The sequence below is a fragment of the Mustela lutreola genome, chromosome 6 (genome assembly GCF_030435805.1).
Source record: "Mustela lutreola isolate mMusLut2 chromosome 6, mMusLut2.pri, whole genome shotgun sequence".
NCBI classification, from domain to species: Eukaryota; Metazoa; Chordata; class Mammalia; order Carnivora; family Mustelidae; genus Mustela; species Mustela lutreola.
In genome coordinates, this window is record NC_081295.1 from 76335425 (window position 1) to 76358958 (window position 23534).

The following is a 23534-nucleotide window of genomic DNA, read 5'->3' on the forward strand; positions in this document are numbered from 1 at the left end:
CATTCCAGGTGTTTATAAAGCACATGTTTGTGGATTTTTAACTGGCGTGGAGGCACACAGGTGCTGATGATATTGAAGGCTTGGAAACATTTAAGGGACACTGAAATGTCCTTTAATAGTTCCCCACCAATACCGCCAGGCGTTATCGCAACTACATGTGCAGTCCGCCCTCAGTACTGACACGGTCATTTTCCCAAGGTCGTGAATTCTGACTTGGAGAGCATCTGTGCTTGTCTCCACGGATTTTAGCTAGTCAAGGATTGAACTGGGAGTCTGATCTCACTTGGATCCATAGTTCAAAATGTCTCCATTAAATTTGATGCCAAGGATGCTAATCAAGTATCAAGTCCTTTTCTTTGTTAACTAACTTGGAAGAGAATAGTTCATGAGAAAATGACCAAAAAATGGTAGCAAGATAGAGAATGAGCCAAGTGTTAATGTTATTGATGATGGACTTCATAGCAATTTTTCAATTACTAAGAATGAGCATAATGGGAGATGAAATGAAATACTAATCAACAAAAATTTTCTCTATAAATCTTTTTATTTTGAAGATGTGTGCCTCCTTGTCCATTATGAATTCTGCAGCTAATTGTTAAATTTGAGGCCATATATACTGTAAAGAAGAAAGGAAGTAACGTTTATGTATTCATTATCTAGTATATGCTACAACAATATTTAAGAGTTAGGGATTACTGTGCTTATTTAACAGAAGGAAAAAAATGAGACTGTGTGCATTTATAACTCTATCAAGTTATTTTTTTATTAAGGAACAACTAGACTTCAAAACTGACTTCTTGCCTTTTCACTGGACCTCGTTACCTCTTAAGAATATTTTTTTGATCACCCAATAGATCATTGCCAAAACACTATACTTGGTATTCTTCAGGAGAATGTACTAGAATAAAAAAATGGCAGACACATAATTCATACAACTTATTTCAAAAATTTCTAGATGCTGTTCAGAAACCTATTCAGCATAATACAAGACCTTGTTGTGTCCTTTTAGGTGGTTTGTCAACTCTGATCCAAAATTCACTGTACCCTGCATTTATAGTAGAGTTCTATTTGCCATGCATTTGGATGAAGAGGCTTTTAAAGATATTTTAGTTGTACTTTATCCTCATGAGAGAATTTTTTTTTAAGTGGTAAGATTTGTTTCATGTCTTGTTTTATCCTGGCAAGTACATAGATCAATACTGCTTAGAATTTGTGGAGACAAATATAAATAAACCTCTAAGTCTAAATAAAACACCTTTAAGTATGTGTACCTATTTCATTTGGTTTGCTTCCAAAGTGCTCTTTGCAGCTTTTGTAACACACAAGGCCAAGAGGCTATTGGTGGAAAGGTCGCTGTCTAGAAGAAAAACATTAAAAAACAGAGAAAAATACTTGTCATCACGTTATAGAGAGAGAGAACACTTAGTTTCTTAGTCTCCCTTAGGAAGAGAGGATATTCTCTCCAGAAGTGTAAGGGAAGACAGAATTAGAAGTTGGAGTCACAAATATGGGGAAAGAAAGAAACAGTTCAATCATTTTTGTGGCAGTGCTGGAGAGATGAGAGTGGAGTGGTAGTTCATTAGACACTAGCTCCTTCTAGAAATAGTGCCGATATTGCTGCAGCATCTCCCACAACCTAGTTCTTTTCAAAGGACGTGCTTCCTTCCAACTTATTTATTGATGATTCTCTTCTTAAGCGGATCAAAAAATGACTTGAGAAGTCCTGTGAAAAGGAATACCTTAATAATTCTCCCTCCCAAAGTGGTTGTTCAGAGCCATAAGCCAAAGAGCCATTTAATTTATATACGTTAGCAAGTCCAACATGAAATTGGAAATCGCAGAGAAAAACACTGTGGTATCATTTTAAGTTGCAGATAGATTTTGTTAAGTGACTTCAATAAAGGAGTAGTAAAATGACCAGCTATCTTCCTGCAGTGAAGATAAGGAACTGTTGACATCTAGCATTCTCGTACACTTACAGGATCTTTATAGCTTTATGATCAGCCTCTTTGTTTTGGGCTTTATGTCTGAAAACAGACACTGATAAAACTGCCTCCTGACACTGTGTCCAGGGTGGTTGTGGGAACTAAAAATCAAGTCATGAGGAAACTTGAGAGGAATTTGGGTTGAATTATCTGGAAAAGAATGAGAAGGGCCCTCATAATTGTCTTCAAATGGTTAAAGAAATATCAAATCAGAGTGATAAGACTCATCCTTCATAGCTAACTCCAGGGTGGCAGGCCAAGTTTCAAGCTAACGAATTTATCTGGAAGATAAGGCTGATGTGCCTCAACGGATTAGAAGTGCATCTAAATAGAATGGGTAGTGTTCTGTGTAATGAAGTTCTGTAGCTAGTGGTTTGCAAGCAATGGATGGATGGCCCTTTAAGAGTGAGGGGCTGTACTCAAAACTTGTACAGTCTCTTTCCTCAGAATAAGTCTGTGATTATATGAATAGAGAAAGACTAAAGATCACACATGAGATGATTTTCTGTTGCCTTGGTTTATTCGGGGCCACGGGGCCACGGGGAAGGTGAACTTCTGAAGTTCATGTGAAATAACTTAGAAAAATACACTATAATTTTAAGCCTACAAACGACTAGTTTATGCTCCACTGCTAAAATTCTGCCTCCACTGACAACTACTCATTTTAGCTCTTAAATACTACACTATGCCATATTTGACAATGGTTATATATAAATTCTCAGCATCAGGGCACTTGGAGAATCTCTTTAACAGTATCAAAATCACTTAAACACTCTTGTGAAAAGGAGCAATTTTAATAAACTTTCACCAGTGGTTGCTCAGCTAGAATCAAAAGAATGACTTGAATTTACACAACGTATCTGAAAGGATTCCTACAAAAATCCAAGCAACCTAAGAACTAAATCTAATTAGACTACTAAAAAAATCACTTACTGTTACAGAAAATAGCCACATGATTTTGAGTAACTTCAAACTTCAAAAAATTCAGTCACGGAAGAACTGAAATTTACTGCGAATCCTAAGGCTAACCTCAAACCTGATGTGTCTGACTCCTTTCACTCTAAAATCTAGTAATTAATTTTCCCTGGTGCTACATTGTCACTTAGCATGGATTGAAGCTTTAGTTTTTATTAACTATATAATTTGATTTCTCCCTAGTTGAGTTCGTGTTAATCCTTCTCCATAAAGAGAGATGTATGTGCCTGTCAGAGGTCACTAAGAATAAAGGAAAGGAAAAAGTAAAAATGTTTCATGTTCAGGAAAATTTTGAAAGAGCTCATGTAATTCATAGGAATCACTTTACCCCCCCACCTCCACCCTTTTTCTGGTCTAAATTATCCAGGTAATTATGTAATTTCTCTGCTCTGTTTGCCAATAGAAACAGGGAGTCGAGAGAGTGGGAAAAGTAAAAGACTGTGAATAAGAAGATATGAGCTCCTGATCATAGGCATCATTCTCTATATTGCTTTTTCATTCAGTAATACAGAGGAGATAATGACCATCCCTTTCCAGGTAATTGAGTACTAGAGAAGTAAAATGGGAACTGTTTCCTTTAATAAGGATGAATTTGCTCTTAGGGGTAAAGCTCTGTAAGGTACTGAAATAATGAGATTTCTGAAGATCTGTAATAATTAACCACTTTCATCTGAAGAATCCTCCCTTTGACTGGCGATTAGCACCCAGTTCAGAATCCTTTCCCATCATCTTAAGATACTTCCCACTATGGCATAGGACAGACTTGACTTACTTTCACATTATTATTTGCCCAGATCATGGACTCTGGCTTCTCCACTTTGTCACTTGGTCTGTATTCCTCCCCTGGACCCCTCTCCTCACCTGTGTTCAAGTGTAAGGAGACTACATTTGCCTGTGTATATCTTCAAACATAATATTGGCTTATTTACCTTGCTCTAGACCTTCTTTCTGCTCGAACCCAACACCTCAACCTCCATACATGGAGCCACAGTACCTACGGGACATTTCTTCTGTGCTGCTTGTGCTCCTGCCTGTGTTTCCTGACATCACAATTGGCTTTGGATCCTGGGCCTCACAGTCCTTCTCTGCCAACTGCTTTTCTAGACCCAGTGTGCATCAGCATAAATCCTGGATCTAAATATATTCCATAACTAATTACTGGCATAAGTATCTCTTGACTATGACAAGCATCTAATAGAGCTTCTGAACTGAATTATTGAGTCAATAGATTTCATGTACATGTAATGAATGTATTGTGGTCATGTGCACTCTCTATAACTTGGTTTAACATTTCTTTTTGACTGAAATGGATTTCTGGAAAATGTAACAGTTTTTGCGATATCTTAATGCCGGAAAATTTTTGATGTGTATCAGATTCAAACGGTAAACAAAGAGAGGCTAGAAGAATTGAATAAGAAACTTGAGTTCAATTAGATTAATGAATACAAGTAAGTATATCTTTACTTCTCTTAAGCTCCAGGATACTTATTTTCCTCTTTGGTGGAAAGAGAAAACAATATTTCTCCTGTGAACATGGGTAAATTATTCCTTCCCATGGGCCAAAATAAGTAAGAAAAAAAAAAATCTTGATACACTAGTTTTGGGGGACTTGACTTGAAATGGGAAATAGTACTGAGTATAAATTTTGGGGCTAGTAAAGTCTGATAGAAATCATTTCAGAGTGTTCTGGAAGCAAATGATAAACTGCTTATCAGTGTCTGAGGAAAAACCTAAAATTGCAAAAGTTAGTTTTGGGGGCAAAAGTCCCTTGAAAGTGGAAAGACTGTTCTGGTTCTGTCCTGGGCTTTGACCCCCTCTCTTCTGTAAGATTGTTATACCCCTGAGGCTTACTTCTTAGACGAACGAATTAAGAGGAAAATTAAAGGTACTTATTTCCCACTCTTTGGGTTTTCAGAGATGAGAAAGAATTTCTACTTCATCCCTCCTCAGGAAAAAAAGGATGGAAGAAATAAACCTCCTACATCTTTCCTTCCTCTTAGCCTCATCACTTCCACAAAGAATGACTTATTTGATGGATAAGTTTGGAAAAGATGTTGAGTATGCTTAGCTCAGTCATTTCTTCTCTTAGTTGGAGCCAGCTTATCTGAAGAATGCACAGGCTCTTTACAACCCCACAGGATGAAATTGGAGGCACAGTCTATATTTTCTTTATATCAATATATATGTGGATTTTTTTAAAGACACATTCCTATTTTATATTGTTATCTTTCATAAAAATATACAACTCCACCGAATTTCTACTTGGAAGCTGAATGATACCAGACTGGAGATTGGGGCGTGGAAACAGGAGGCCCAAGGCAAATATTGGAGAGAAGTCTATACTATTCAAAGGGCCCATCACACCCACAGCCTGCTTTTGAGGAATGCTGAGTTGAGACTCCCAAATCCTTGTCCATCGCTAATTGGATAATGAATATAAACCTTATACTAGGAAAGGATCAACAGAACCAGTTAGATCCTGTCTCTTGCCCAGGTTGAACATAATACATTTAGATAAATTGAACTGTATGTCACTAAAATATCCATCTCCAAGCCATTTGTGGTATTCTAAATATGCCTTGGTTTCTGGAAACTGGAAAGTGCCTAACTATTTCATGAAAATTAACTAAGATTATAGTTCTTCAAAATAATGAAGGCCATCAATGTAAAGGATAGAATGATAAGTAAGACATGATTATAGACTTCAAAGACTGTATAATCCGATACCCGGTCAATACAAGTAATTACATCATAACCTAAAATGTGTCTATAACCTTAGCAAAGATAAAACAAAAAAAAACCCACCACTTTTGAAGTTAAGGTCACATCCTATTGTGTTATGATGAAAGGCTTAATAGGGGAGTTGGTATTTTAACCAGACCTTATATGACAGAGAAGATTTAAGTAGGAAGAGATATAAGAGGGAATTGTGGGTGAAGGTACAAAGTGAACAAAAGAATTTAAAAAGGAAATATTTAAGAAAGGATGAGTAGGTCTATGGAGCCACAGTGGATTGCTTTTGTATGTGTTTGTATGTGTATGTATGTGTATAAGCTAAATACGTGTGATTATGTGAAAGTGTGCAGGCAAGAATGTGTGTGCAATTATGTGTGTATGTGTGTGTGTGTGTGTGTGTGTGTGTGTGAGCATGTGCCCCCTGGGACAATCACTGTGGGGTGATTAGGCAGTAGAGTTGGGGGGTGGCTAGAGGGAACGTGAGAGTCATGGGGCACGAAAGCAGAAACAGCTGAGATGATGGAGTAACCTTGGAACATACGGGACATCCTTTTGACTCCACTACCCACAGGTGCCCAGAATTTTTGCACAAGCTACGGAGCTAGTGTGGGTGATTGAAGGTTTAGATTTGCATTGCACAAGGAAAGGTGAAGGATGGAGACACACAGGTGCTGACAGCTTTATAGACATTATCTCATTTTATTCTCATTACAATCCTTTGGAGTGAACCTTCTTACATAGGGGGAGAGAGAACTGCCACTGAGCAATGAAGTGACTTGCTAAAGGATAAGCAGGACCTGGATGGAGTTCCTACTTGTCTTACTCCAAAGCTATTGGTTTCTCCCCAGTTTCAGAGACTTCCAAATTTTAATGGTTTGCATACTTTCTTCTTTGGTTTGTCTTATCATCACCCGTATTAGTCTCTTCTTATTTTTCTTGCTATTAACTTACACTTTAAATTTAAGTTGTAATTATTTATTTTGAAAACAAAATTCATATCCTTATTTGATATGTTGGTCATACTTTTTTAAAATACAAATTTAGAATCCTTTTCTAACACAGAATCCTTTAGCTACCAAATAAAGCTAAGAAAAACTCAGTCTCCCACTCCTCCCAACGATTCTGGCCTGGCTTAGCTCTGAATGAAGACACAGGATTCGGTGGGCCAAACTGAGACTGTATTTTTAGTCTCTACTTCAGAAAAGTGCCTTGGAGCAAGGTACAACCTACACAGCTTTATGTAGTGGCCCTGATTATACCCATTAAAAACAAAACAAAACACCCTACTTGACTGTGTACCTTCACAAACAATCCAGCACTCTTTTGGAAATACTGCATTTCACAGAGTAACAGGCGGCCCATCAGTTGTCGGAATATCTATGAATTTGCCTTTTCGACTCCTACTTATGTATGGGAACATTTAATGAGGCATGAGTAATTTCACAGAATGGATTTCCTGGATGTTTAACGCATCTTTAAATGCATGTTAGATGGACAGATTTACACACCTGGATATGTAAATGCTGCTTCTTTGGTCCATGAATCTCCACTGTATAACGCTGATGATAACAGCACAGATATCCCAGGACCTCGATATGATTAGGTCATGAGTCTATGATTCATTTACTGCATATTTTATCATAAGTTTCAGTATTTCATCATTCCCACAAACTCAGGAGGGAGGTTTTTGGATGGGACTTTTGGAATCTGGCCCTTCACCTCTGCTTTTACCCTACTTATTCTGACTTAGTTCAGAACCTGGCAGTTACTTTCTCCTTAGATATTCATGCAAAAAGCATGTTTTTGGATGGTAACAAAAATAAAGTTAATCTGATTATGATCATTACTTTTTTTAATGATTTCTTTAATAAATTTTTTAAAATTTTTTATAAACATATAATGTATTATTAGCCCCAGGGGTACAGGTCTGTGAATTGCCAGGTTTACACACTTCACAGTACTCACCATAGGACATACCCTCCCCGATGTCCATAACCTCACCACCCTCTCCCTACACCCCTCCCCCTGGTCCCCCTCAGTTTGTTTTGTGACATTAAGAGTCTCTCTTGGTTTGTCTCCATTCTGATCCCATCTTGTTTCATTTATTCTTTTCCTACCCACCCTGACCTAACCCCCCCTTCCACCCCATTGCATATGAGCATTACATTTTTAAAAGAAGACAAAGTGTTACAATAGAGAGAAGAGACTTGGGGATAAAAGACACACTTTGAATTTGGCAATTGATGGAAGTTTCTAACTGAGTAATCTTAGTGAGGTTAATTAACCGTTCTGTCTTCCTTTTTAAAATGTGGATAATACTTTTCAGGTTTTCCATGGGGCCAAAAGTCATAAAGCATCTATGGCACAAAGTGGGTGCTCGATGAAAAGAATTTCTTTTCTCTTTTCATAATAACTTTAAATTTGTTAAAAATGAAGTGAGATAAGCTATTCAAGAGTTTTGAAAAATACTGTTGATGGGCCACTGGATCCTATCCAGCTATTTGGTATCTGATTACCAAACTCACTGGCTACTTCCTGCTTGCTGTCATTTCAAGCAACGGCTCCTGCCCAGATAAAAAATAAAACAAAGGACTATGATTTCACATTCTTGAATCATAAGATCTAGTATTTTTCTTCCCTGGTCGCTAGGGTCACAGCCTTGTGCTGTGTTGCATCAGCTGTGGCGGTGAGAACAACTTTGTTTAAGAACCTGACATGTAATCAAGTCTCCAAAACAACTCCTGCCCGAACAGGTTAAGAAGATTTCTAAGAGAGGATATGTCCCAGGGAAAGAAAGAAATTACACTCAACTATGGCTTTGCGATTTATGTTTTAGGCTCTTTGATGATTGTGTTTAGTTCCTAAGTGGAATGAAGGAAGCTCTCGTGTCAGGAAGACAGAGGAGGCAAACGCAAATCAATACTGCAGAGGATGCTCAAGGAAATGACTTTTCTTCCTTCGTGGTATTTTTGATCTGTGAATGATGCATCTTAGCAATTTAACTCTCTTCCTTTAGAACAAAATAAACATCCAAAAACTGGATTTGAGAGAGCTAGAAGCGAAGATGGAAAATTTTAAGAAATTAAGCACTACAAATGAGCCAGCAGTTGTCTATCGAAATGACCCGGTGAGAACACACCATGGTGAATTTTATTTTTGATTAAATAACTTGTAACCATTTGCTCAAGTGATATTTTCAGAATCAAACCTCTAATTTTAACAGGTACCTACTCTGATTCAAGAACAACAAACCCACACCACAAATAGACTCGAACTTTTTGAGAACAACATATTGCCAGAATTAAGAGTCCTACTGTAAAAAGTGTAATTCTGTTCGCTGCTTTTGAGAAGGTGCAGAATAAATAATGTTCTGGTATCATTTGTAAAACTTTCCTCACAGTTGGGAATTAAAAAAAAAAAAAGAAGTGAAGGTGTTCCAATGAGATCAAAAGGTTGAGTCAGCTTCTGCTATATGTTCGCTGAACATTCTTTCACTCCAAACCATTCCCCCATCTCATGATAGGATAAGAAAATCGGCATTTAAGCATTGGAATTGAGCTCACTTTCTTCTCCCCTTTGTGTATCCTTAGAGTCGTAAAGCTACAAAAGACCTCAGAAATTATGTTATTTGCTGGTAAGTAGCAGAGCTAGATGAGTGTCCCAAATGTCCTAAATCTTATTGTATCTTTTATAACATTTTTATTCTTCTAGAATGGATAAACCGCACACTCCTGTCTTATTGATCTTATGGAGATCGTCATGTAAGAAAAATGCTCTCGTTTTTTCTTCCTTTCTTCAACATCTGGAGAAGGCTATGATTACTTTTATTGATCCCTTAGACTGATATATGCATCTCACATAAGAGTCCAGGGAAGTTTTCTCTTTTAAAGATGTTATAACGGGGTGTCTGTTATTATTACCTGACTGACATCCCTTTCTCTTTTCTGATAATAGGAATCACCTTGCCCTGTGATGTTAAGTTGACTAATCACAGTATTTCACCCTCCTAAACACAGTGATTTAGAAAAGGGAAAGGCCCTGTTTCAAGTAGGGACAATCAGCGTCCATTTTGGAGGACTGAAGCAAACCTCAGTGACAGAATATGTCTCCTTCTGAGATTAAATATATTGACAACTGAGTAAGTCTGCAGAGGCCTGCTGGCCTCTCTCCTACCATAGCAGGGGGCATGCCTGGGAGCAAAGCAGTAACACAGAAGAAAATGAGTCAGAAAAACAGTAGAAAAAAAAATACAAATTCTTGATGGATTCACCTCATTTGTGTCCTTAGATTCTGCTGATCCTGAAATGAGCACATCCTTAGATTTTCTAGTTCATGAACCAATACTTTCTTTTTTTTCTCCCTATGCCAGCTTGAGTTGGGTTCTTGTCACTTGAGTTTAAAAGAGTTTTGATACTATTCTTTATTCACATCCTCAAATTTTCCATAGCTAACTCTACTTGTTATTAGGCACAGTCATCATTCTCTATAACTTTAAGATCTAAGAGACCCTGCCTCTTCTTTTCTACTTATGAAGTTCAGTAGTGAGTGTTGTGCCCTGAGGAATTACTTTTGGTCTTCTGCCGATAAGTCATACAGAGCTTCCTGTTCTCACAGCTGAATGTTCCCTTTCTCCACAGATGAGAAGTCCGTCCCACTCCTTCCCTTGCAGCCCACTCATGCATGTGACTAGCTGAAGAACGCTTCTGAAGTGAAAGCCCAGGATAAAATGACGAGAAGCTGAGGAAAAATGAGCATTGTTGTGGGTGAAATGATGCCCCCTACAAATATATCCACGTCAACCCCTAGAACGTGTGAGTGTGACCTTATTTAGGAAAAGGGTCTTTGTAGATGTAATTCAGTTAAGGATCTTGAGGTAAGATCATGCTGGTTATACAGGTATGCTCTAAATCCAAGGACAAATGTCCTTATAAAAGCCAGAAAAGAAGACACAGATACACAGAAGACTCTGTAGACTCTGTCTACAGGACTGTGTCCAAGGAATGCATAGAGCCACCAGAGCTGGAAGGGGCAAAGATGGACTCTTTCCCACGGCCCCCAGAGAGGGAGCATGGCTCTTCCCATACCTTGATTTCAGACTACTATCTCCAAAACTGTGAGAGAACAACCTTCTGTTTATGGTAATTTTTATGGTAGCCACAGGAAAAGAATACAAGCGTCTAAAACATAAATGTGAAAATCAGTTATTTCAGAATCAATGAATGGATAGGTTGTTATTTTTGTCCCTGAGGTTCCCAGCCTGGGACACAGCCCTGATCCACCCTTGACAGAATTAATTCTGGAACAGGAAGAGGGAGGATAAACGGATGCAAAGCCGAGATGAAGGGGAATGCCTCCAGCCAGAGTGGAGGAGAGATTTTGAAATACAAGCCAAGTCTTATTTGGGGATCTCTTCTTTCTCAAATTCGTCATTAGGAAAGAAATATATTCTCTTCCAATCAAACTGGTAATATTTTCTTGAGGCAGTGATAGATAGTAAAAGTGCATGAGCTCTGTAATCAGGCAGGCCTGGGTGCAAATTATAGCTTCAGCCTCAGCTCTGGGATCTTGAACTGTCTCTGATCCAGTCAGAGCAAATGAGACTTCTGATCAGTCTGAGAAAGAAACCCTTGCTCTCCTCTTACAGATTCAAATGTGAGAGGAATGTAGTGTTAAAGAGTCACTGATATATCTGCTGACTCTGAAGGGACATCTGGTTTTAGAATAAGGCCAACCAGAAAAATTGAAACCGAGATTGGGAGAGAAGTAAGACACTGGTTACATGATTTAAGATTTCCAATTCTGCTCTGCTGTGTCCTCCAGACTTTTTAGTTACAAGACCCAGTAAATTACATTTTGTCCAAGATACTTCACCCAAAGACTGTTGATACACAATGTAAAGCCACTTAATGTAATTCTTGAAATGTGTATATGCATTATAAATATTAGTATCTTATTAGCCTGGGATCCCATCAGTGAATTTCCAAAGAGTGGTTTTTCAGCCTTGGTTGCACATTCGAATCACCTGAACAGTTTTTAAAAACTCCTGCTGCCCAGTAGCATTCTATACTGATTAAATCAGTCTCTAGGAGCGAGACTCAGGCTTTGCTATGTTCTTAAAGCTCCCCAAGTGATTCGAATGTGCAGCCAAAGCTGAGAACCATTGTTTTATGGCTCACAAACAGGATTTGCGGGGAAAAGTGGGGAGAAAAGGAAGGCTTTTACTTTAAATAGCAGCCCTAAGTATTGCCTATTTATTGTGTCAAGATTTTGAAGTTCACTACCTCTGTGGAGACAGCTTCTAATCTTGTTTTTGTTCCCTCTGGCAAATTGTTGCTAGTTGTTTTTTTTTTTTTTTTTTTAGCAGAAGTTAAGAGAATATCTTTTCAGCCTTGGTAGGCTATGCTCATTTATTTTTATTCTGTGGAAAACCCTCTAAGCTTTTGAGCTTGTTATTTTATTAGGGACTAATAAATTTAACTTGACCATACATAACTTCTAAAAAGTTTAGTGTTCCACATGAACCAGGCCAACAGACTGTGCTATCTTTAAGCATTCAGCTTAGCTTATGAGAGGTATTAGTGTTATATTAATACCCAATGTTAAATTGCGTCAATTATGGATTTTTCTTTTAGGTCCCAGACTCTGTGACCATATAATACTGAAGATCACTTACCATAAATGCTGAAAACTTCTAGAGCAGTGGGAATTTGAAGCTAGCATGTAGCAAAAGAAAGGATTCTGGGTGTAAGTTCATAAAACAAGTTTTTTTGTTTGTTTTGTTGTTTGTTTTACCACTAAGTAGCTTTGTTTGCTAACGTGAACTTCAGATGTTCTCATTTATGAAATTAAATGAGTAATATTTCATCTATAAATCTTATAGGATAAGTAAGCCATAGTGATTTGCATGGATAAGTTTTTTTTTTTTATAAACATATATTTTTATCCCCAGGGGTACAGGTCTGTGAATCACCAGGTTTACACACTTCACAGCATGCTTAGTGAAATAAGTCAAGCAGAGAAAGACAACTATCATATGATCTCCCTGATATGAGGAAGTGGTGATGCAACATGGGGGCTTAAGTGGGTACGAGAAGAATAAATGAAACAAGATGGGATTGGGAGGGAGACAAACCATAAGTGCATGGATAAGTTTTATAAACCAACAACAAAGATAAAATACAAGTCAGAATTTTTGGAAAGAATACGATTACTATACATATGAGTTTTGCCTGCATGATTCTAATAATAAAGATAGTTAATAAAGTAAGGCTTATCCAAAAAGTTGTGATTTCTGGATCAAAGAAGAATTAAACCTAAAAAGCATCCAGGTAGGTCTATGGTACTGTGTCTTCTTTTCTGTTTAGTATCAGTGTGCCAAAGGGAAAGGACTTTAATATCTGTAGTCATCTGTAGGCCAGAGAGGTTTAAAAACACCAGTTTTTAGTTTAACATTATTTATTTGAGTACCTGACTCTACCAGGCACTTCTCATTTAAACCTCATACAAGGAGATAAGGAACCCAAGACCTGCTCAGGGATATTAAGAAATTTAAGGCTATATTGCAAATCAATGGCAAAACTAGAACTTAAAATCAGGTGTAACTCTCTAGCTATTTGTCTGCAATGATGTTACACTGAGCCCCAGTTCTAACACAAAACAGGTTATCATCTAAATAGTGTGACGATTGTCACACTATTCTCCCCCTGCCCCCTCCCCCCCCCAATACTGTTTTCTTGTTTAGAAGGTACAATTCAAGGCAGGAACTGTGCTGGTGCAGATTTCTTGTTCACCCTAGCCACACCCTTAGTCAGATTTTAGTTTGTCATCATAGCATCTCCCTGATGTCCTCAATACCATAGTAGAGGTGCTTCTTTTAGAGACACTGGCCACTGTCTAAGGACCTGATTTAATAAAATGTCTACCTTCTTGTTCCTAAGTACCAATACTTCTTCTAAGAGTTTTGGACTTTTTTTCCCCCTCAAGCAGAGTGGAATTACCAGGTTGAAGAACTGAATGCTTTTAACTCTTAAATTTGCTTCAGAGACCACACTGTGAACATGGAATGTTTCATTCTCCCAGTTTCCCCACAAAGATAGGAGGCTTAATTTTCAGATAATGGAAGAAACTTATATTTCAGAATTAGTTAAAACTATTTCTTTTACCCACAATCTCCAAATGGTCCTATCGGCTTCCAAGAAGTGTAGAAAAAGTTTTACCTGGAGGAAAACCTCCTCCATTTTAATGGGAGTGGAATCATAATGTTAACGTGGCACAGTCTGAGAATCTTTGCAAACCTACGGAAATGTGGCCCCTCCCAAACCCAGCTCAGATACTTTTGTCTCTTTGATCCTCAGGAAGTAATAAATCAAAATTGAAAATAATCTGGTCTTCATGTTCTAATTATGCAGTTTAATTCTTTTCCTTAAATGTGATGATTAATGTGGAAACCTTTCCAGGAACTTTTGGGAGGAGAGGAAGTTTTTTTCTATTTTTTATTCAAAAAAAGATTTGTAGAAAGCAATGCAGTCTTATTTTAGACTCATCTGAAGGAAACCAGTGCTTTATTTAAAAACCTCATGTACACAGAAACACCTGGCCCAGATGATGATTACCATATCAACAATGTCACAGCAAACTATTCAGAAGAAATGCGTTGTGAATATAGAAACGATGCTTCTGCCTTTTTCACATTTAATGGGCCGAGAATTTTAACATGTGTCTCAAAACCATCTATTGATTGAACTACTTCCTCTCTGCCAATTAAGGCATTCACATAATCTATGAATTTGCTCCTGATAGCCACCAATTTCCCCTACATCTAAGTATCTTTATTTTTGGAATTGTAGGATATACTGTTCCTTTTGGAATTTAGATTTATCACTAAAGTGGTTTCAGACTTATTGCCTCCTATTTGGAGAACAAATTAACTAATTAATTAATTAATTAATTAATTTTAACTAGACTCCATGCCCAGCATGGAGCTCAACACAGGTCTTGAACACAGGGAGAATTTGTTCTTCATTGAAATAATCCAAATATCCAAAATATGATATTAATGACCCTACTACTAGAGTCATCCTATGAAAATTACTGAAGAATTAGTGAATTTCAAACAGGTGTTATTGCTGATAGAAACTTGTGCAGAAATGCTGTTCCTTTACTCATTATATTCCTTATTTTGAATAAAATATTTGCTTTTGCATTCATTTGTCCAACTACAGGAAAAAATGCCCCATTCTCTGCCTTCTCTGCTCTAAATTCATCTTTAAGCAGACTGTTTCTTAAGCCCCAGTATCCCTTAGAATTCCCCCATTTTAATGTAGGGGTTCAGATGGGTATTTGAATTATCTGCAGATAGTCATGAATATAAAGACAATTTAATCTTCTATTAGGCTTATATTTATTAATATCTCTCCTCAATAGGATCCTCATACAAGGTAGTTACATCATAAAAGGTTATCAGAGTTACTATTTGTGACACCCCACTAAGGTTTTAGAGTTTATAATCCCATTCACAGTTTTTATAAGCTGTGTATATCCTATTTGTTCATTTATCTAGCAATCACTTTCTACATGAGTGAGTCCTTGCACTAAAGGAAGTAATAATTCAGCACATAAGGCAGCTAACATATACTTATGAAGTACTATAATACAAGATAGAACCTGATAGTTACATAAAAATATAAAGTTATGCTGAAGAGATTTACATGAGAAGAAGAAGGGAGAAGGATTCAGTGTGGATATGGTATTTAAGCTGCTCTTTGAGGGATATTTAGGAATTCATTAAGGAGAAAAGAGAAAAAGAATGGTTTGAACAATGCTTCTGGGCAAATGTGAGATATTTCTAGGTTATAGAAAACAGTATGATTTGAATTGTATAAATGAGTAAGAAAAGTGTGAGAATAGATAGGAAATTACCTTGGAACCAGCTTGCACCTAGGACGAAGAGTTTTTGTTTTATGTGTCTTATTTTCAAATACCTCTCTATTACTGAGCACTGACTATGTACCAGGTTCTAAGGGAGCTACCTTATTTGTAACATGTATATCAATTCTCATAATGATCCTTTGAGATAGGTATTATTCTACTTAATAAGTGACAAAACCAATATTCAGATAAACATTTTATCTATTTATTTATTTTTAAAAAGATTTTATTTATTTATTTGGGAGAGAGAATGAGAGAGACAGAGAGAACATGAGAAGAAGGAGGGTCAGAGAGAAAAGCAGACTCCCAGCCAAGTAGGGACCCTGATGCGGGACTCTGTTCCCGGACGCCAGGATCATGACCTGAGCCGAAGCAGTCGCTTAACCAAATGAGCCACCTAGGCACCCTCAGGTCCTAATCTAACCTAAGTTAGTTATAACCTGAGTTAGTTATAAAGCCGTTTGGTGATAGATCTTGAACTTAAGCCCAGATTTACTTGTCTCAGATGGCTGTCCTTTCCATTACACCGTACTCTTGGATATTGTTCTTCAGGAAATGGAAAGTTGTTGCATACTTCTGCAGGATGGCATATCATGACCATAGCCATTCTTGTACATGACCTCAGCTATGCACCAAGGAGGGTCTTCTGTCAGTGGTGCGGAAGATGAGGAGTTACGGGTTTTAAATAAATGTAGTCCTGAGACTAGAAAAGTTTTACCCAGAAAGTTGACAGTAGAGAATAAGTCATAGAGGTAATAAGAAAGCACGAAAAATATAACTCATACTTTGAATACTTTAAAGAGGAATCGATTTTTTTTTTTAAAGATTTTATTTATTTATTTGTCAGAGAGAGAGCGAGCTAGAGCACAGGTAGACAGAGTGGAAGGCAGAGTCAGAGGGAGAAGCAGGCTCCCCGTGGAGCAAGGAGCCCGATGTGGGACTCGATCCCAGGACGCTGGGATCATGACCTGAGCCAAAGGCAGCTGCTTAACCAACTGAGCCACCCAGGCGTCCCATAAATAGGAATCGATTTTGGATTCTGATATGGTCTAGTAAGCTACTGCTAGACCAACACTCCTGCAAATAACAACTACAAAGTTTAGGCAAAATATAAAAAGTGCCTAATCCTTCTATATCTCCAGTGTAGGCCCTGGAAAGTGAAGAAAGGCAGGTCAAAGTAGAGAGGATTTAACCCTTGGAAGAAGAGAAGGGCACACTCACTGCATGTGGCAAATAAAATTAGAATAAAAACCCACAGAATTTCTGATCAGAAGAATATGAGAACAGGGTTGAAGGCAATCATAGGTGTTGGGAAGAAAAGGGAGACCACAAAAAGCAGATAGCCAGAGGGGAATATCCCCAAATTCTGTGTATAAATCTTCCTAAATTTCTAGCTGTGTCCTGAACCATAAGTGCTGACTCCAAGTAGTAGAATGCAGGGTCAAAGAACGAAATTGAGGTTTGAGCCACTGTTCAAGGGACAGAATTTGACTCACAGTCTGAATCCAATGAAGTTAACTGCTGTCTAAAGCTAATAAATAAATGAGAGTGAAATCTTCAGAATAGATTCTGTTATCTTCAGAGCGTAATAATCCTGTCTCCACAATATAGAAATGGCAATATTCGGGGTACAGTCCAGATAAGAAGATCCAAGAAAAATTACTCATTTGGAAGAGAAAAACAATCAACTGAAGACAACCTGGCAGTAACTCAGATTTTAGAGCTAGCAGACAGGTTTTAAAACAGCTGATGTTACACTGAATGATGGGAATAAAAATATCCTCACAGCAAATTAAAAGATAGGAAATATCAGCAGAGAAGTAAAGCTATTTTTTTAAAAAAGAAGCAAATGAGAATTCTGGAACTAAAATACAAGTATCTGGGGGCACCTGGATGGCTCAGTGGGTTAAGCCTCTGCCTTCAGCTCAGGTCACGATCTCAGGGTTCTGGGATCGAGCCCCACATCAGGCTCTCTGCTCAGCAGGGACCTGCTTCCCTCTCTCTCTTTGCCTGCCTCTCTGCCTACTTATGATCTCTGTCAAATAAATAAAAATAAAAATCTTTAGAAAGATAAAAATAATAAAATACAAGTATTTGAAAAACAGTGCCCATTGGACAGACTTAATAGCAGGCGAAGATGGCAGAAAAATGAATAAAAATGAAGAGAGAGCAATAAAAAGTATGTAATCTGAAGAATAGGAGGACTAAAAATAGAAAAAAAAATGATCAGAACCTTAGGAATTTGTGTTATTATATCAAAAGTTTTAATAGCCAAAAGAAGATGTGTGAGATCTATGTGATGGAATATTACACAGCCATAAAAAGGATGGAACATTGCCATTTGTGACAACATGGATGGACCTAGAGGACATCATACTAACTAAAATAGATCAGACTGAGAAAAACAAATACCATATGATTTCACTCATATGTGAAATCTAAAGAACAAAACAAATAAATAAAGAAACAAACAAAAAAGCAGAATCAGGCCCATAAATTCAGAGTACAAACTAATGGTTGCTAGAGGGAAGGGTAGTGGCAGGATGAGCAACATGGGTTCAGGGGAGTGGAAGACACAAGCTAGCAGTTATGGAGTGGATAAGTCAAAGGACTAAAAGGCACAGCATCAGGAATTTAGTCATCATATTATAATAGCATTGTATGGTGACATATGGTGGCTACATTTGTAGTCACATAGAATAATATACAGCGGATGTTGAATCACTATGTTATATACTTGAAATGAATGTAACATTATGCGTGAACTATACTCAAGTACATTTTTTGTAAGTTCTAATACCCATGCAATTTCAATCCCAAAAGGAGAGGAAAACAAAAATGGGTCACAAAAAATATTTGAAGAGATTATGGCTAAAAATTCCCCAATTCTGGGGAAAGATCTACAAATTCAAGCAGGTTAGAAATGAAGAAAACCTTATGTAGGCACTTCATAGACAAGCTGCTAAAAAGCAAAGGTAAATAAATTTTGATGAGAGACTGCATCAGAAACAATGTAATTGAGATTACTCACTTAAAATCAGCACAGCAGTGAAGTTGAAAAATTGAAGTGGCAGCAAATGTGAACAAGTTTCATTTAATTATTCCCCATGTACTTCTCAGTGTCTCCATGTTTCAGGTGCTGTACTAAGTACTGGGCAAAGAGTGATGAATAAAATGAAGTTTTTGTCTTTCCTCACAAGAATCATACATTCTTGTGGGGAATTAAAAAAAGAAAGAAAATATTTACTTTTTCGTAATTCTGCTTGAAGTCCATACATATATTGATTCAGCAGAGCTTGAAGGATACTCAAGGTGCTATTATATTTAGGCCTTCTCTTACTCCAAAGGTAACTGGGCATTGACGTATATAAAATGATTATTTAGATTCTCTTGGTAAGTTTTTTACATTTAGAAATAGGTTGATGAATCGAGTGTTATACGAAGAAAAGCCAGCTGGATCTGGGTAAAAACTCACTGGGTAATGACCCCATTAATGGCCTCATCCAAAAACCTGGCCCTCCGTTGAATGACTAGACATTTCTTGGTATCCATGGCTTTCGAGCTCCGAGTTTTGATTTTTGTTAACGAAATGTTAAGCAAAATTGGGGTTCTTATTTATTAATTTACAATGGGAAATAATACTTATATAGACTAGAATAGTCACATTGGTAGGATATCCTCCCTGTGGTAAAGCACATAGGGAGCCAAATCATAATCAGAAACCCATTTTAATTTTACACAAGAAATCACTGTGATAGGGATAGGCAATATTCAAAGTGTAGATCCTCAGTGCCCTTTCTTCCAGGAGGCAGACATGCATAAAATATAATCAGAAGGTAGCTTGGTGGGCAGAAAGTCAGAACAAGGGAGTTAGATGAATGGAAGTTCTAATAGCATCAGGATAAGATAACCTGATGTATTCATCTCACCATCTCACAATGGTCTTGTTATTGACATGGAAATACTTAAAGTGCTCAGCCTCACTTCCCACTGGACTGTGCTTGTGTGAGCCCTGCCACCACCTGTGCACTCAAGCTCTCTTTTCTATTCTTCCAATTATTTCAACTTCTGCACATGCATGCTTTGGAGATATTGAAATGTTCAAAAAGTTACACTCCAGTCCTGCTGGCATGAGAGCTACCTGCTCTCTTTTAGATGACTTTGTATTTCTTGGCTCTTGAACATGTCAATGTGATAGTATAATTCCCCAAAGATTATCTTATTTCCCTTGTTTTTCAGTTGGTTCTTCCCAAATTCAGATGTTCCTTTAGACTACCCCATGCAAATAATGCATAATAACCATATCAGTAATCATCATCAGAGATACATAGTGAGAAATGATTTGAAGTTATACTTAAAGATGTCTAATTACTTTTGGGTATTGTGATTATATCTTTCCTGGACTTTTCCCCCCTTTTAATCCACATATTCATAAAGCTTAAAAGTGACCTTAGAGATCCTCTGACTCAATATCTTCTTTTATAGGAGAGGAGGATTCTGCCCCAGAGATTTTTAAGCCATACAATATGTAAGTTATACATAGTGGAAACTAAAGTCAGGGTCCACTGACTTCAGCCTCCCCTATTCTCTGCTGCCTTTGGGGCATAAGACTTTAAGAATTAAATTTCCACTGAGATTTACCCTATATGCTACAGGCTGGTAACTGCATCTTTTGGATATTTTACCATAGGGTAAGCACATGAAAAGAAGTAAGTTCAAGCTAGTCAATATTGCTATTAAGTTATGTGAATTTAACTTATCTAAAATAAATTGCTGCTGTACCACAAATACTAAGGAACGAAGAATTTCTCCTTTAATTAATGCAAAGCAACCTGTACTACTTGATTTTGGATTTTTTTCCCCTAGCTGTTTTCACATAAAAACTGTGTTCCCGTAAATAAGACCTTTACTATTCCAAAGAGATGGAGTGATTCAAATAAAATCTCAGCACAAATTATATAATCAAACCTCAAGACGTATAAATTATGGGAAGAAGGTGGATATTTATTTGATATATCAATGGCAATCTTTATATGAACTTTAAGAATGAATGGTAGTTCTAAGAAATGAAAACAAAACAGTAGAAATACCCACTATTTGTTTTTCTAGCTTTAAGACTGAAATTCAGTTGGTACTCACACATACTGTAGAATTTAAAGTTAATAAAAGAAATATTTTTTTTCCTAAATTGTACTGGCAGTAAAACACCCAAAATTCCAGCCCTCCCCCATCTTGAGTCTTTGTCACATTCTGGGTACCTCAGGATAGAATGGCTCTTCTGGGTTTGCCCATTTGTGTGTCTCAAAGGAGTCATACTTAAGCAGTGGTAGACAAGTTCATTATATTATAAATAGCCAACAAAAGGGAGACCAAATTTCTTTTAGTATATATGTCTATATATCTCTTTGGTTACACACACACACACACACACACACACACGTGACTATCTCATTCTGTTCTACCTATTCGGTCTATAAAGTGGATGTTCACCTACTAGTTTTTAATACTATTTACTTTCTTATCTCTTTCTTCTTCAAGGTAAATGATTCCCATTTCTTTAACTAATGAGTTAGGGTAGATTTCCAGCTCCTTCATTCTGATACCCTAAAGAAGACAACCAAACTAATAATAATAATAACTTAATGAAAAATGAAATGAAAAGGAGAATTTGAAATAATATTGAAATGAGCTAGTTCTAGTTTAAAAAATAGAGTTAAGGACACTTGATCAAACCTCTAGCATAAAATAGTGTTTTCTAAATTTTTCTAAGTGGTCTTTGATTTAATGCAATTAAGTGTTTTGGAGATTGAAGTCAGGAGTTCAATAATGATAAGAAAATTCTATCCTCTATATATGTACTTACTAAAATAAGATAAAAATGATGCATAAGGTTACAACAGAATTTGTTCTGTGTCACCTTTTCTGATTTATAAATATTCTATTGATAGCTGAGTAACTTCCCATGAAAAAAAAAACCTCATAAAATATACTACATCAGGAGAAGTGTCACTTAGAATTTTTTTTCATTTTTTATTTCACTTTGGTGTGGTCAAATGTACTGAAATCACGGAAGCAAAGTAAGTAAAGTTGCTGTCTGCTTCCTTTTCAATGTGAATCTAGAGAGAGCAAGGTTGTGTTTTGGAGATAGGCCCCAATGACACTTTTGTAGTGCAGAAAACTTGTGTCAAAGACAGCAATATTATGAGCATATAGCCAAGTGTGTCATAACATTGCATTTAAAATTGTGAAGAGTCAGAGTTTACTAATGGAAGTGAGTGAAATGGCAACATAGCCAACATTTTACTGAGTACAGATAATTTCACTCTAGAAAGATACTAAAGCACCTTGTGCTATGACAAATATTAAGTCAAAACCACAAAAACACAGTATTCATTCCAATGCATATTTAATCCAAATGCAAGGCATGAAATGGTGTGAGAATCAAACTTCATGCTCATACTTTCTCATTCATCCATCAAAGGGACATATTTTGAGTGTCTGCAAAGTGTCAGACATTGTAGTAAGTTCTGGATAATACAACAAAAGATTATAAACTCTGTGCCCTGAGTAAGTCCACAGTTTAGAAAGATGAGTATGTAGATATTATAATACACTGTCCTAAGCATTTTTTTAAAGATTTATTTACGTCAGAGAGAGAGAGAGAGTGTGTCTGTGCACAAGTGGGGGAAGGGACAGAGGAAGAAAGAATTCCAAGCAGATCCCCTACTGACTCTGAGGCCAAGACCTGGAGATCCTGATGGTGAGATCATGAGCTGAGCTGAAACCAAGAGTTGCATGCTCAACCGGCTGAGTCACCCAGGTGCCCTGTCCTAAGCATTTGTGAGTGAAAAGTCAAATACAGCAATTTTTCTTAGAGAGCAAGTACTTGACAGTGCTCTGAACCTCCTATGGCCCAGGGAAAGGAAAGGACAACTAGCTAGGCAAAGACAGCTTCACAGGAGAGCGGATGTGGGGGGCCGGGGGGAGGGGGATGTGAGAGGGGGATGTGAGCTAAATCCATTTAAACTTAGCACTACCCTGGGTTTGCTACATGGCTAGAAATCCTTCATGCACTTTTACTTACGAAGTAATTTTTAAGATTTTATTTATTTATTTGAGAGAGAAAGAATGAGAGAGCCTGAGGTAGGGAGGGTCCGAAGGAGAAGCGGACTTCCTGCTGAGGTAGGGAGGGTCGGAAGGAGAAGCGGACTTCCTGTGAGGTAGGGAGGGTCGGAAGGAGAAGCGGACTTCCTGCTGAGGTAGGGAGGGTCGGAAGGAGAAGCGGACTTCCTGTGAGGTAGGGAGGGTCGGAAGGAGAAGCGGACTTCCTGCTGAGGTAGGGAGGGTCGGAAGGAGAAGCGGACTTCCTGTGAGGTAGGGAGGGTCCGAAGGAGGAGCGGACTTCCTGTGAGGTAGGGAGGGTCCGAAGGAGGAGCGGACTTCCTGTGAGGTAGGGAGGGTCCGAAGGAGGAGCGGACTTCCTGTGAGGTAGGGAGGGTCCAAAGGAGAAGCGGACTTCCTGCTGAGCAGGGAGTCAGATGCCAGACTCCGTCCTGGGACTACAGGATCATGACCTGAGCCAAAGCCAGTCCCTTAACCAACTGAGCCACTCAGGCACCCATATCTACCAATTAACTTAAACTTCAAACTTGCCTGTACAGTAGGTAATACTATTATCTTTATTATAAAGCTAGGAAGCTGAGGTACAAGGTCACGAGTAGTAAGGGATAGAGATAGAGGGAAAAAAAAAAACAAAACAAAACCAGGAATTCTCTGGCCCCAGAGTTCAAGCGTCTAACAATACTCCATTCTCTTTTCTTCCCCCTCTCTTTTTTCAGGTAAACAGTCTCAGACACATGAATATGAAGTCTTTGAGTTCCAAAAGGGTAGAGCACGTCCATGAAGAAGTGA

General features: G+C 37.7%; 1 protein-coding gene and 1 long non-coding RNA gene across 6 annotated transcripts in view; one reads left to right on the forward strand and one right to left on the reverse strand.

Annotated features, from left to right (window-relative positions):
• Positions 1–23534, reverse strand: part of NKAIN2 (sodium/potassium transporting ATPase interacting 2) — a 1017271-nt gene that overhangs the window by 188307 nt on the left and 805430 nt on the right. The window lies entirely within an intron of this gene.
• LOC131833841 (uncharacterized) lies at positions 4077–12431 on the forward strand. Of its 2 annotated transcripts, none has more exons than XR_009354659.1 (3): positions 4077–4408; positions 10334–10507; positions 12329–12431. It is a non-coding gene; the product is annotated as an uncharacterized LOC131833841 (long non-coding RNA). The 2 variants fall into 2 exon arrangements; XR_009354660.1 differs by lacking the exon at positions 4077–4408 and adding an exon at positions 9290–9330.